A 15,078-nucleotide genomic window follows, 5' to 3' on the forward strand; every position below is an offset into this window, starting at 1 on the left:
AGGTGAGCACAACCATTCTTCAAAATGGAAAGGAAAGAGAGAACTCACCTTAGAAATGTTCATGGTACACTCTAAAGTTAGTAAGATTTCTAATCAGATGCTTCAGAAATTAAGGATTCATTTTATATGCCTTTGGTTTTTAGGAAAAATCTTTATATTTTTTACTTTTGATTTAAGTTTTTTAAGTGAGAGAAGGGGAGATAGACAGGACAGATTCCTTCATGTGCCCCGACCAGGATCCACCCAGCAAGTCTGGTCTGAGGTCCACGCTCAGAGTACCTGAGCTATCCTCAGCCCCTGAGGTCAACACTTGGAACAACTGAGCTACTGGGCTGATGCTCAAACCAATTGAGCCACTGGCTGTGAGAAGGAAAGAGAGAGAGGGGGGAGATGGAGGGAAAAAGCAGACAGTTGCTTTTCATGTGTGCCCTGACCAGAGATTGAACCTGGGACTTTCAAATGCCGGAAGAACACTCTGTTCACTAAGCAAACCAGCCAGTGCCTGTTTTCTGAGGGCCTCTCCTGTCTAGCATACAGGGTAAGAGCAGAGGTTGAATAGATGCCCAGTAGCCTGGAAATGAAGTGCTGTGATCCAAGCTGAGATGCTGCAGACCTTCCTGAGTGAGGTGAGACAATGGTCCTGTTCTATGCTACAGCGTGGCTTATTCTCTAAGAGTTGCTTTGTTAATTTTTGAAAAATACACTTTAGTCTGAAATCCTCTCAGAGATTACTTCATCTCCAAATGAGAGAGGATGGTGGATTAGCTGGAGAGAGATAGAAATCAGGCATGTAAGAAGTATGGTTGGGGGCCCTAGCTGGTTAGCTCAGTTGGTTAGAGCACCATCCTGTAATACCAAGGTTGAGCCCAAGTCAGGGCACATATAAGAAATGACCAATGACTGCATGTCTAGGTAAAACAACAAATAAATGCTGCTCTCTATCTCTCTCTCTCTCTCTCTCTCTTTCTCTCTTTCTTCTTTTTCCTTCTCCTCTTTCTCCTCCTCTCTTTGTCTTTCTAAAATCAATCAATTTTTAAAAAGTACAGTTGGGGAAATATTTTGAAACAGGGCTTTCCATTGTATATGAAATGCACTGATACCAAATAAAATCAAGCATGAATATTTGATGTGAGGTTTGAGAAAGGACATATTTTCAGTTTATCATCTGTGGGAAACTATGAGGGAAGCAATTCCTAGTTGGGGCCAGTGGTCATTCTAAGAAACTGTGTTAAAAGCTACGTGTATATAGGAAAGGTCAGCATTGTTCCACCTATAAAAGGGGTGAAAGTGCCCCTGATGCTACTCACAGTCTCTCATCTGGCAGTGCGTAGAAAGGACCCTAGATATGGGCTTTCTGGATTTCCAAAGAAGATATAATACATAAAAATAAAAGAGAAACAGACTGTAAAAAAAACACATTGTGGGAGACAAAGATTACACTGTCAACCTTATAAGAATGACTCATGGGACAGGTCTTAGCAGACAAAACATATAACCCAGGCAGCCTTGTCAACATTTGTCTTATCAATATTTTCTCTTTTAGCAAAACCACAACCAGAGATACACCCATGTCACTACTGCTCTCTGGCCTTCTCCATTCAGAAATTCCTTAGTCAAAATGTGGGACACAATCACCCCTCTCAGATTCTCCCGGGAACATCTGCAAGAAAACACCTCCATTCAGAGGATCCCTGCCCTGAGGATCCAAATCAGCAGCAGCAACATACTGATACACACAGCTGGGATGACACAGCTGAATGTAAAAAGGTAAAAAAAAAGTCAAAACATTTGCTTAAAAGGACCAGGTTGAGGAAGATTTCAAGGGCCTTTTTCAAACCTCCCAAAAGACACATGGGAAGCTCTAGTGACCAAGAGAGAATGATGCAGGAAGCACCCAGCAGAGGCCAGAAAGTAAATTCGGTGGCCACAGAAAAACTATCTATAAGAATAATAATGTCGGCCCTGGCCGGTTGGCTCAGCGGTAGAGCATCGGCCTGGTGTGCGGGGGACTCGGGTTCGATTCCCGGCCAGGGCACATAGGAGAAGCGCCCATTTGCTTCTCCACCCCCCATCCTTTCTCTCTCTCTCTTCCCCTCCCGCAGCCAAGGCTCCATTGGAGCAAAGATGGCCCGTGCACTGGGGATGGCTCCTTGGCCTCTGCCCCAGGCGCTAGAGTGGCTCTGGTCATGGCAGAGCGACGCCCCAGAGGGGCAGAGCATCGCCCCCTGGTGGGCAGAGCGTCGCCCCTGGTGGGCGTGCAGGTGGATCCCAGTCGGGCGCATGCGGGAGTCTGTCTGACTGTCTCTCCCCATTTCCAGCTTCAGAAAAACTACAAAGAAAAAAAAAAGAATAACAATGTCAAGAATTGTAGCTGTCAACTATGGAGAGTGTGAGCAAGGCTTTGATGATGGGTCACATCTCCTCAGACACCAGAGGACACACTCAGGGGAGAGGCCCTATGTTTGCAAGGAGTGTGAGCAACGCTTTTCACTGAAGTCAACTCGCCTCACACACCAGAGAACACACTCAGGGGAGAGGCCCTATGTTTGCAAGGAGTGTGAGTGAGACTTTTCACTGAAGTCAACTCTCTTTACACACCAGAAGACACACTCAGGGGAGAAGCCCTATCTGTGCAGGGAATGTGAGTGAGGCTTTACATGGAGGTCATATCTCCTCAGACACCAGAGGACACACTCAAGGGAGAAGTCCTATGTTTGCAGGGAGTGTGAGCAAGGCTTTGCACAGAAGTCATCTCTCCTCAGACACCAGAGGACACACTCAAGGGAGAAGTCCTATGTTTGCAGGGAGTGTGAGTGAGGTTTTTCACTGAAGTCATCACTCCTCACACCCAGAGGACACACTCAGGGGAGAAGCCCTCTGTTTGCAAAGAGGGTGAGCGAGTCATTAGCATTAAATTGCATCTCCACAGCCATAGCTGTTAAACAGGTCATATCCCAGCTCTGAGGGGACTTTAGAAGGAGTCTACTGACCCCTTACCCTCATTAGATTGTAATTAGTACAGAAGTAACTGGTTAAACATGTTCTTCACTTTCATGACAAGAGATGAGCTAGACAAACAGTTCCTTAAGTGCTATGGGAATGTCAACACCAATCTCCTCCATGGTCTCTTGGCCTCCTGTTCTAATAAATCTTGTCTCCATAAAACTAGGAATCCCACATACCTCATTCCCCCCTTCCCATCAATGAAAGCAGAGAATTCTCAGAGGGCCACAGAGAACTCACACTGTCAGGCACAGAAGCTCAATCCCTGGAAACATGGAAGACTGGAGTCAATCTACTTAGGTTACTGCCCAGGGAGAGGGATTTGAGACAGACTCACCAGGGAAAGGTATTTCCTTGACTCCCGGGAAGTGGTGACTTCTCTTCTACTAGGCTCACCACCCTCCTCCCTTGGCTTTTCTTGGCTACCGTCCTGGTTTCCTCTGACCTCTAGAATCAGAGGTGAAAGCCAGGGAGAAATATGTGCATGTCCATGAGCCTGGCTAGTTCTGGGTACCTGGTCTCCCCTACTCTCTCCTTACTGCTCCTTCAGGGTGAGAATCTCATGGTGTACACCACATGGACTCCAGATAATTCCATAGTGGGTTTGAATCTCAGCTCTGCCCTCACCAGCTGTGTGACCTAAGGCAAGATTCTCAACTTCTCTGTGCCTGTTTTTTAATCTATAAAATGGGAATGGTGCCTGACCAGGCAGTGGTGCAGTGCATAGAGCATTGGGCTGGGATGGAGAGGACCCAGGTTCAAAACCCCAAGGTTGCTGGCTTGAGCACAGACTCACCAGCTTGAGTGCAGGGTTGCACGCTTGAGCATTGGATCATGGACATGACCCCATGGTCACTGGCTTGAAGCCCAAGGTTGCTGGCTTGAGCAAGGGGTCACTCACTCTGCTGTAGCCTTCTGGTCAAGGCTCATATGAGAAAAATGAAAAACTAAGGTGCCCCAACAAAGAACTGATGTTTCTCATCTCCCTTCCTGTCCTTCACTATCAGTCCCTCTCTCTATCTCTCTCACCAAACAAAAAAATTGCTTCTCTCTCCACACTCTAAAATATATTAAATAAATAAACAAACAAAAAGACTGGAATCGCCTGATCAAGGCATATATGGAAGTTGATGCTTTCTGCTTCTCCCCCTTCTCTATCTTTCTCCACTCTCTAAAATGAATTTTAAATAAATAAATGAAATAGAAATTGCTATACTGTCAGTCTGCAGGATTGGAGATTTTCATTCCAAAAGTTTAGAGTCATTTTGCCTCAGATAAACTCCTTAAAAACTCCTAGTTTGCATGTTTCTAATTTCGACAAGACCAAGTACCTAACCTTGTAAAAATTAGCTCTGCCTGATATATCGTTAGGAAATGGCATATTCAGACTACTATAGTATGGCACTCACATCTGTTAGAACTGCTAAACTCCAAATACAACAGTACCAATGTTCTCATGCATTCATTAATTCTTAGATGTCCCCTGCCTGAGGATTGAGCCTATGACCTTGGTGTATTAGAATGACGCTCTAACTAACTGAGCTACCGGGCCAGGGCATCACCATGGGTTTCATCCAACTCTCTCATTTAGGGATAGAAAATACCTTTTTCAGAACCAATAGATTACCACAAAAAAAGAAAATCCATAGAGAGATAGAAAACTTACTTAACATAAGCGGGTAAGTGGATCAACTGAGGAAGGAGGGGCAGGCCCCCTCTTCCCTGAGGAGGAAGAAACAAGAAGAATGCAAGGGAAGGGAGCCTGCAGGGGTAACTGAGTCAGCCAGTTCTAGATTAACTACTTCCCATAGTTCACTGAAAGGGTGCCTGAGGCCACTTGCTACACAGAGCAAAGAAGATAGAACTTATCTGAAAACTCCTTCCCCTTTTCTTTTCTCAAAAGCATTTAAGAAACAATGTTTACATACCTTAATTAAAAATTCCAACACTTACTGTCTTATTCCACCTAAATTCACCCTCCCATCCTGGAGTCATGGGAGTGACTTATACCTCTAGACAAAGGGGTCATGAGCCCCTTGCATGAAAACCTGTATTCTGTAAAAGGTATATAAAATGTAAGAAATCTAACTTTGGGGAGCACATGCTTGGTTGCCTCTTTTGGGGTCACACTGCTCCACCAGCTAAATAAATCCTACTTCCTTCATCAAGTTGTCTGGGCATGCCTGACCAGGCAGTGGCGCAGTGGATAGAGTGTTGGACTGGGATGTGGAAGGACCCAGGTTCGAGACCCCGAGGTCGCCAGCTTGAGCGCAGGCTCATCTGGCTTGAGCAAAAGCTCACCAGCTTGGACCCAGGGTTGCTGGCTCCAACAAGGGGTTACTCAGTCTGCTGAAGGCCTGCGGTCAAGGCACATATGAGAAAGCAATCAATGAACAACTAAGAAGTTGCAATGCGCAACGAAAAACTAATGACTGATGCTTCTCATCTCTCCGTTCCTATCTGTCTGTCCCTGTCTATCCCTCTCTCTGACTCTCTTTCTGTCTGTAAAAAAAACAAAACAACAACAACAAAAAACTAAGCCTTAGGCTATAACGACCCTGCCTGCTTACAGCCTGTCCGCCACACCCAATACGAACTATAAGCGAGCAAACATATATATCATATTTTAAAAACTTATTTGACCGACACCATTCCATTTATTAAAGTCTCGCACCAGCCAACGAGCAAACACATAGGGGGAAAAAAAAAGTTGTCTGGGCATTTTTGTCCTCCTTTGATTCCTGCAATACAACCACTGACAGATAACGCACTGTACCCCTGTTCCTCCTGACAGCCACCAAGGTGTTCCAAAGATGCACACGACCTAACAGAAGAGACTCACTGTAAAGCCAGCAGTCAAGGCCAGGGCCACTATCACAGCAGCCTTCTGGCCTATGCAGGTTCGCATTGGATTCGGACAGTCGGTAAAGAAACAGCGGAGCCAAAAACTGGTGGGCCATAGTCTTTAATTCTAGCTCGGACCTGGCGGGCAAGTAAAAATACACACTGGGCTCCAAAACCCAGTCACATTCAGTGCTCACAAAGCCACTGACTTATCCGAGTTTCCTAGAATCAAAGGTTTCTAGCTCACCAGACTTATTCACTTCTGTTCCCCATCTCCTTCCTTATCCCATATACAAACTCTACACAAACTGGCATCTCACTCAGCACTCAGCCATCTTGGCTGCTTCTCCTGGCCTTCTCCACGTGGCCTTTCTCTGCTCTCCTCTGCTCTCTCTTCTAATGATAATCTCAGGAACCAAGAGCACAAACTCCCACTTCATCCCCATTTTATAGTGTAGAAATCCAAACTCTTAATCCAATATACAAAACAGGGAAGTCTCTAATACAAAGTCACTTCTCTGAGGCATGATTGGATTGTACCGCCCCACATCAAAAAGGGTGGGAATGGCTTAATCCCAAAACCAAGCCCCAGGTTACAACAATCCCCAACACACATTAATATCACCTGGGCAACGGCATCTTTAACAAAGTGAGCATAATACATTTTATCCGCCCAACACTCACCTTGAGGACACATTTAAAAGGGACCACATTGCAATATAAAGCAAGTGACAACAAACTTCAAAGATTTGAAATTATCTAACCCGTTTCCTCTTATGAAATCATTAGTAACAGATAATCCAGAAAGTCCTTACATTATAAAATACAATTTTAGATAACCTGTAACATACATTGCAATTGGAATTCTAAAATAATTTTATCAACTGAAAGAGAATAAAGTTAAAAAAGCTATGGTGCCCTGACCAGATGGCTCAGTGCATGGCTGTGGGTTTTGTCACAGGTCTCAGCACCTAAGTGACCAACTTGTACACAACTAAATGGAACTAATTGAAAAAAATGATTTCATGCTTCTCTCTCTCTCTCTCTCTCTCTCTCTCTCCCTCTCAAATCAATGTACTCATTGCTCCACTTACTTGTTCCATTTAGTTATGTGCTCATTGGTTGTTCCTTTTAGGTGAAGACAATAGGACTGTAAAGCCAGTAGCCAGGGCCACCATCACAGCAGCCTGGCCCATGCAGGTTCTCATTGGATTCGGACAGTTGGTAAAGAAACAATGGAGCCAAAAACTGATGAGCCATCATCTTTAATCCTAGCTTGCACCCAGCGGGCAAGTAAAAATACACACTGGGCTCCAAAACCCACTCACATTCAATGCTCACAAAGCTACTGACTTATCTGAGTTTCCTAGAAGCAAAGGTTTCTAGCTCACCAGACTTATTCACCTCTGTTCCCCATCTCCTTCCTTCTCCCTGCACAAACTCTGCACAAACTGGCTTCTCACTCAACACTCGGCCATTTTGGCTGCTTCTCCTGGCCTCCTCCACGTGGCCTTTCTCTGCTTTCTAATGCTAATCTCAGGAACCAAGAGAGCAAGCTCCCGTTCTGCCCCTATTTTATAGTGTAGATTCATAACCTTTAATCCAATATACAAAATAGGGAAGTCTCTACTACAAAGTCACTTATCTGAGACATGATGGGATTGTACCACCCCACATCAAAAAGGGTGGGAAAGGCTTAATCCTAAAACCAAGCCCCAGGCTACAAGGATCCTGCCTGCCTACAGCCCACAGAGACACACATTAATATCTCCTGGGCAACGGCCTCCACGTGGGCAGCGCCATCTTTAACAAAGTGAGCATAATATATTTTATCTGCCCAACAAGGACTCACACCTGTCACGTTGATGTTTGGTACAATGCCTTATGCACTGAGCTACATGGCCAGTGCCCCATAGGCTTTTCAATGTAGTATTTTAATCATCATTCATTTGAAGTTATTTTATTTTCCCAATTGTGATGCGTTTGGGGGGTTATTTAGAAAATGTCATTTATGCCTTAAAACATAAGTGTGGTAAGGTACCAAAGAATTGCAAAAATTAATATTTTAGGAGGAAGAGTCAGGTTTCTTGTCCTCTCTTCTGTAGAGAGAGAGGGGAGAGAAATGTGGGAGTTTCCTGGTTTGCCCAGGGCTTAGCCAAGGAAACCCTCCCAGTCTTTGCACTCTCACAACCTCTTCATTCCTTGGAGACCACAGCCCGAGAAGGGACACTGAGGGGCCACCTGAAAAGGGGAGGCATCCAGAGGAAAAGGGCAGAAGGACTCAGTGCCCGTAACCTCCACCATTATTATGACTTGCTCTTGACCTTCTCCAGAAGCAGAGCGGCTATGGCACAGAGGGGTCAGACCCACAGGCCGCTGGGCTGTTTTCCCTAAACTCCTGCTGGCATCTAATGTGAGATCCTCAAGCTGTAGCAATAGTTCATATGGCCTTACTTTGGTCCCTGTAAAGATGGGACTCTCCAAACTATATATTTCTTAAAATTAATTAATTTTAAAAGTTTTTATTTATTAATTTTAGAGAGAGAAGACAGAGAAAGGTGGGGAGGAGCGGGAAGCATCGACTGGTAGTTGCTTCTCCTATATGCCTTGGCCAGCAAAGCTCGGAGTTTCTAACCAGCAACCTCAGCATTTCCAGCTCGATGCTTCCTTCACTGCACCACCACAGGTCAGGGAATTTATTGATTTTAGAGAGCAAGAGGAAGGGGAGTGGGGAGGGGGGAACAGACAGAGGGCGTGAGAGAGAAACATTGATTTGTTGTTCCACTTATTTAAGCATTTAATAGTTGCTTCTGACATGTGTCCTAACCAGAGATGAAACCCACAAACTTTATATATTGGGAGGACACTCTAATCCACTGAGCTAGCCGGCCAGGGCTCCACCCTATTCATTTTGTAAGCTAGCTCTCAATATGCCAATGTGGCTGTTGGGCAGATAAAATGTATTATGCTCACTTTGTTAAAGAGGCCGTTGCCCAGGTGATATTAATGTGTGTTGAGAATTGTTGTAGCCTGAGGCTTGGTTTTGGGATTAAGCCTTTCCTACCCTTTTTGATGTAGGGTGGTACAATCCAATCATGCCTCAGAGAAGTGACTTTGTATTAGAGACTACCCTATTTTGTATATTGGATTAAAGGTTGTGAAGCTACACTATAAAATGGGGGCAGAATGGGAGTTGGCTCTTGGTTCCTGAGGTTAGCATGAGAGAGCGGAGAGAGTAGAGCCAGCAGCTAAAGGAGGCCACGTGGAGGAGGCCAGGAGAAGCAGCCAAGATGGCGGAGTGCTGAGTGAGATGCCAGTTTGTACAGAGTTTGTATCTGGGATAAGGAAGAAGATGGGGAACTGAGGGAAATAAGGCTGGTGAGCTAGAAACCTTTGATTCTAGGAAACTCGGATAAATCAGTAGCTTTGTGAGCACTGAATGTGACTGGGTTTTGGAGCCCAGTGTGTATTTTTACTTGCCCGCCGGGTGCAAGCTAGATTAAAGACTATGGCCCACCAGTTTTTGGCTCCATGGTTTCTTTACCGACTGTCCGAATCCAATGCGAACCTGCATGAGCCGGGCTGCTGTGATAGTGGCCCTGGCCCTGCCTCCTGGCTTTACATTTGGCGTAGTCGGCAGGATTCGATACAGATCGGCAAGGAGCCTTTGAGCAGTGGAGTAGAGGACTGGCTAGTGTTAGGGTTCCCCATGGCTGTCCTCTTGGGGATCGTAGGCTGGCTGACTTTTACAGCCATGCGTGAGGAAACCGAGAGCTCTGTTGAAGAGGCTGCCTGGGACCTGCAAACCGAGCAGCGGGAGGAGCTGGAGCAAACGCAGGAGAAACCGATGCTGACCCTGGAGCTGGAGGAAATGCTGGAGGAGGAGGCCGACCAGGTGTTCGAGATTCGCCTGGAAATGGAGCAAACGCTGGAGGAGGATTCAGAGGTTCGTGAGTTGCAGCTTGCCCTGGATGTTGCGGAGAGCCAGCAGCGGCAGGAGGCCGGGGCTGAGGCTGAGGCTGAGGCTGAGGCTGAGGCTGAGGCTGAAGCTGAAGCTGAGGCCGGGTCCGGAGCTGCAAGGTCTGTGGAGCAGAAGGCGGTGGCAGACGGAGGCTCGAGCCCGGCAGCCGGAGCTGGTGTTTTCAGTCCCTCTTTGGAGGATGAGGAGAATCGGACTGGAGTTGCAATCCGCAGTCTCCAGAAGGTGAAAGCGCAGCTGGAAGGAGCACCTACTTCGGCCCTGGTAGGTCTGCGATTTTGGGAAATATGGCTGGACATGCTTTCCGGAGCAGAGATGGAAATGCTGACTGCCATTGCCACGTGCCCCTCTTTGGGACAGTGTGAAACCTGCCAGGACGGCAGGAATGAGGGGGGTGGCTGATGACCCACGTGCGTGGACTGATTTCCTGGACTACGACCGGAGTGGGCATTGGCTCCTTTGTTGGATGGACTTTCGGATTACGGATTTTGGACAATGTAAAATACCCTGATGGGGGTGGGGGGGTGGCTTTGCTGGAAGCACTCCCCTACCCCGGGAAGCTTTTCCCGTGGCTAGAAAGAAGACCGAGGACATTTTGCGCTTTGGGCTAAGTGCTCAGAGACTGGTGAAATGTACCTTTGTAATTGTTGAAACTGTATGATTTTTGCTGTTGTAATCTGTGTAATGTTCTAATTTCCTTGCACAGGAATGCTGGTGATGTAAATTGTGGGTAGTAAAGTGAGCATAGGGGTGGATTGTTGGGCAGATAAAATGTATTATGCTCACTTTGTTAAAGAGGCCGTTGCCCAGGTGATATTAATGTGTGTTGAGAATTGTTGTAGCCTGAGGCTTGGTTTTGGGATTAAGCCTTTCCTACCCTTTTTGATGTAGGGTGGTACAATCCAATCATGCCTCAGAGAAGTGACTTTGTATTAGAGACTACCCTATTTTGTATATTGGATTAAAGGTTGTGAAGCTACACTATAAAATGGGGGCAGAACGGGAGTTGGCTCTTGGTTCCTGAGGTTAGCATGAGAGCGGAGAGAGTAGAGCCAGCAGCTAAAGGAGGCCACGTGGAGGAGGCCAGGAGAAGCAGCCAAGATGGCGGAGTGCTGAGTGAGATGCCAGTTTGTACAGAGTTTGTATCTGGGATAAGGAAGGAGATGGGGAACTGAGGGAAATAAGGCTGGTGAGCTAGAAACCTTTGATTCTAGGAAACTCGGATAAATCAGTAGCTTTGTGAGCACTGAATGTGACTGGGTTTTGGAGCCCAGTGTGTATTTTTACTTGCCCGCCGGGTACAAGCTAGATTAAAGACTATGGCCCACCAGTTTTTGGCTCCATGGTTTCTTTACCGACTGTCCGAATCCAATGCGAACCTGCATGAGCCGGGCTGCTGTGATAGTGGCCCCGGCCCTGCCTCCTGGCTTTACAGTGGCTTATCTGTGTCCACATCTAAGAACTGGGACACCTTCCAGTGCGTGATGACCTGGGCCTCCTTCACTCACCCCTGACTGCCTGGAACACAGGGGACAATGAACTTCTGAGGACACAATGGATTCCTGAAATGGGCCATCAAGCCTAGAAATACTTGAGCTTTCATGCTAATTAAGCTAAATGGAATGCTGAAGCTTCTTCCTAAAACAGGCTTTCCTAGATTTATAAAATATAATGTGCAAGTTCCTTACCTTTCTTTCTTCAACAATAGCCAGCTACCTGTCTTTGTAAACACAACAACCATTACTGACAGACACCAGAAAGAGGCCACAGACAGACTCGGGACCCCAGACACAGACCCTACATTTCTCCTCCTAAACAACAGATCTCAAACCAAAAGTAGGACCCTGAGCCCCAGGCCCCAAACCAAACACTGTTCTCCAGACCCAAGTCAGACCCTGGAACCCAAACGCCAGACACCAGAGACTGACACAAGAACTTGGACACCAGATGCCACACATTACATCTCATGGCTAGAGCTGTGTGTGGGCCCCACCCTGGAAACCAGGACATGGAGACACACACAGAGGGACCCCACACCCCAGATGCCACACAGCTCAATATAGATTCAACCTCAGACCCCAGAGACTGAATCCACATCTGTAACTGAGACCCCACAGCCAAACTCCAGGCATGGAGCTGGACAACGGACCCAAGTTTCCACACGACAGATGCAGGAGCTGAACCGGATCCTCACAATGTAAACACAGCCGGGACTCAATACAGAAAACTCATGACTCTGAGTCCAAGCAGCTAGCTTCTCAGATGTGTTTTCATGCCAGTGCAAATGAGGGAGCATTACAGAATTCCACCAAACCCTGCAAAAATTAATCCAAACAGCTGACAGTGAACAAAAATAACAGTAACCCTACCTGGAAAATGTCTCAGCTGCAGCCCTTTTCTGAAGTTAGTTTCTCATCCTTTATCTTACATGCCCAGCTCATCCATAGTGTGGGGGATAAACAAACAATAAAACACATTTTCTTTATACCTTGTAAATTCCAACACCTGTGGTAATAATCAAATGAACATAATCAGATGAACAAGAGATAATCAACATACAATACATGCTCAAGGTGAATTCACATTCATACAAGACAGTGAAGTAACGGGTCCTCCCACGGGAAGAAGGCTCTGCCTCTTGAAGGTAAGGGGTCGTGCCCATAAGCTCTGGGTCCAGTCATTGTGGAAGGGGTCTCGCCTGACACAGGAGTCCTGTCACATTGGTTCTGTTCCCTGTGAGCATAGGAAACAGGCCCACCAGAGAGAATGGGTCCTGTCACATCAGCTCTGGAACCTGTGAGTGTGAGGAGAGGTCCCTCCCTGAGAGAGTAAGGAGGGCATCACGTCATTTTTGATCCACGTGAGTGCAAGGACAGGTCTTCCCCTGAGAGCACACAGCATCCCGTCACATCTTCTCTGTGTCATTTGACGGTGTGGAAGGGTCACAACTGAGATAGTAGAGGGTCTGGGTTTGACCACATTGGCTCTGGACCCTGTGATGTAAGAAGGGGTCCTAACAAAGGAGTCATGGTTCAGCATGGCTGGGTCTTCTGACTGTGGTGAGGGGCCCCACCTAGGAGGGGTCACGTGGGCTTTGGATTTTGTCTCCGTGGAGAAGAGTCCCACCCAAGAGAGTGATGAGCTTTCTCCCATGCGCTTTAGTTCTTACCATTATGGAGACACAGACATCCAGAGCGGGGGGGATGGGAGGCGCCTTAGACATGTACTGTGCCCTTGCAACATGACAACAACAGATGCTTGGTAATCAATGAACAATTAAGGTGCTGCAAGGAAAAACTGTTAATTCCCATCTCTCTCCCTTCCTGTCTGTCCTATCTGTCCCTCTGTCAGAAAAAAGTGCTGTTCCCAAGGTGCACTCTAGATGGCAGCAGAGAAACGCATTCCCCGCCCCCGCACAGGAGTGTGCGCGGGGCTCCGCCCAGACAGCGTGGAGGGTCCGGTATCATTGGCTCTGCCTCCTCTGAGTGTGCCCAGGGGTCTTCCCTGAGGGAGTACGGCGCCCTGGCACATCAGATCTGACCCTGTGATTGGGGGCAGGGGTCCCACCCGGTACTAGGGGGTCCTGTCATGTCAACTCCGAGTCCTCCAGCTGCGGTGACCAGTGCTTACGTAAATTGAACAACAAATCTCTCTCTCTCATCAATAAACATTAAAAACAAAAAACTGAAGGCCTGGCAATTGGAATTGGCGGCGACTGATGCTGCTGGACCCTGCTGTCTCCTCCTCTCTGCGGGGGAAACGGGAGTCCAGACACATCACCAGCTCCACGGTCGTGGCTTCCATCCCATTCTCCTTCCTGCAGCTCTCTCTCTCTCTCTCTCTCTCTCCATGACCTCGTCGCACCCAGGCTCTCTGTTCTGAAAGCCTCAGTCCTCTCTTACTGCACCTTACTCTACCATAGGCACGCACCCCCCCTCCCTTACCCACCTCTTCATAGCGCCCCTCACAGCAGCCCCGTCCTCCTTCCAAACACAGGCCACAGCCCCTCCCTTCTCACCCCGGATTCCTCCAGCCCAGAAGTGATGGGGTCCCCCCCCCCTCGCCGCTTCCACCTCCACCTACTACACCCCTCACCTGTCCCAGCCTGGGCCCTGCTCTCACCTCCCACCAGAGCTGCACTCCTTCCCCCACTCTCGCCTCCTCCCCTCCCCCACCTGGCAGCGTCCTAGTCACTTGTTTCTCTGGAGGTTATTTGTCTGGACATCACCACCCTCCCCCATCAGCGTTCCTCCCCCAGAAACTTGGCAGCCTGTGCCCTGTCTGGCCTGACACCCCGAACGACTTCTGCCACCACGTCTGCCCATGCAGATTCATCCGCACTGGGCATCTCAGGTCCTGACACCGCGGGGAGGGAAAAGCAGAGGAGAGACGGGCAAAGGCTGGGAGAGGCTGTGATCTGAGAAGTGCTTCTGGAACCTGGCCGGCTGGGGGAGGCTTCAGGACCAGTGAGCCCTGACCTGAACTGAGCAGCTGGGGCAGGCCTCCCTGGCAGTGGCCTGGCCGGACTCGTGCTGGCTGAAGTGCACCCCTCACCCCAGAAACCCCAAAACCTCTCACAGACTGGCCAGAAGCCATGTCCAGGTCTCTCCTCGCTCTTGACCTCAGGACACCCTCTGCCCAGCACAGACCTGCTGGAGCCAGGAAGAAAGAAGTGGCTCCAGATCTCTCCTTACCTGTTTCCGGAGGCTCCAGCTGCCCATGAGATGCTGGGCTGGAGTCAGGAGAAACAATTCTCCTCCAGGTCTCTCCTGGCCCCTTCCTACAGAAACCTCTCCTGCCTATCATTCTGGCTAAAGCAGGGGTGGAAATTCAGCCCCAGATGACCCCTTTCACCACACAAGCTACTGCAGCTGGGATGCAGAATCCTGCTCACGGTCTTTCCTGGCCAGTGAACTGAAGACTCACTGTGCTCTTCACACCCTGGCCTGAGCAAGAAGGGAGAATTCACCAGCCAGTCTCTCCTTCCCGTTTTCCCATGACCCCCTCAAAGAGATGCATGCAGAGGAGATAAATATTCATCTCTGGTCTCTCCTCATCCCCTAGCAGAAACATCTGCTCTGCCCTCACACACTGACCTCAAGCCTCCATGGAAAACTTGTCACAAGTTCAGCCACATTCTTCTCCAGACATTCCCTCTTCTCCTCCATGGTTGCTGGGAATCGAGATAGAAAGTCTGCCTCCAGGTATCCCTCACCCCTCACCCCAGGACTCCAGACATCAGACACGTGGGT

The 15,078-nt window shown here is 48.1% G+C and overlaps 1 pseudogene; it reads left to right on the forward strand.

The window, feature by feature from the left end:
- The window catches only part of LOC136403391 (zinc finger protein 337-like), a 40,024-nt pseudogene extending 37,207 nt beyond the window's left edge, over window positions 1–2,817 (forward strand).
- Window positions 2,818–15,078: the final 12,261 nt, after the last annotated feature.

Source organism: Saccopteryx leptura, chromosome 4 (genome assembly GCF_036850995.1).
Source record: "Saccopteryx leptura isolate mSacLep1 chromosome 4, mSacLep1_pri_phased_curated, whole genome shotgun sequence".
In the NCBI taxonomy this organism is placed as follows: Eukaryota; Metazoa; Chordata; class Mammalia; order Chiroptera; family Emballonuridae; genus Saccopteryx; species Saccopteryx leptura.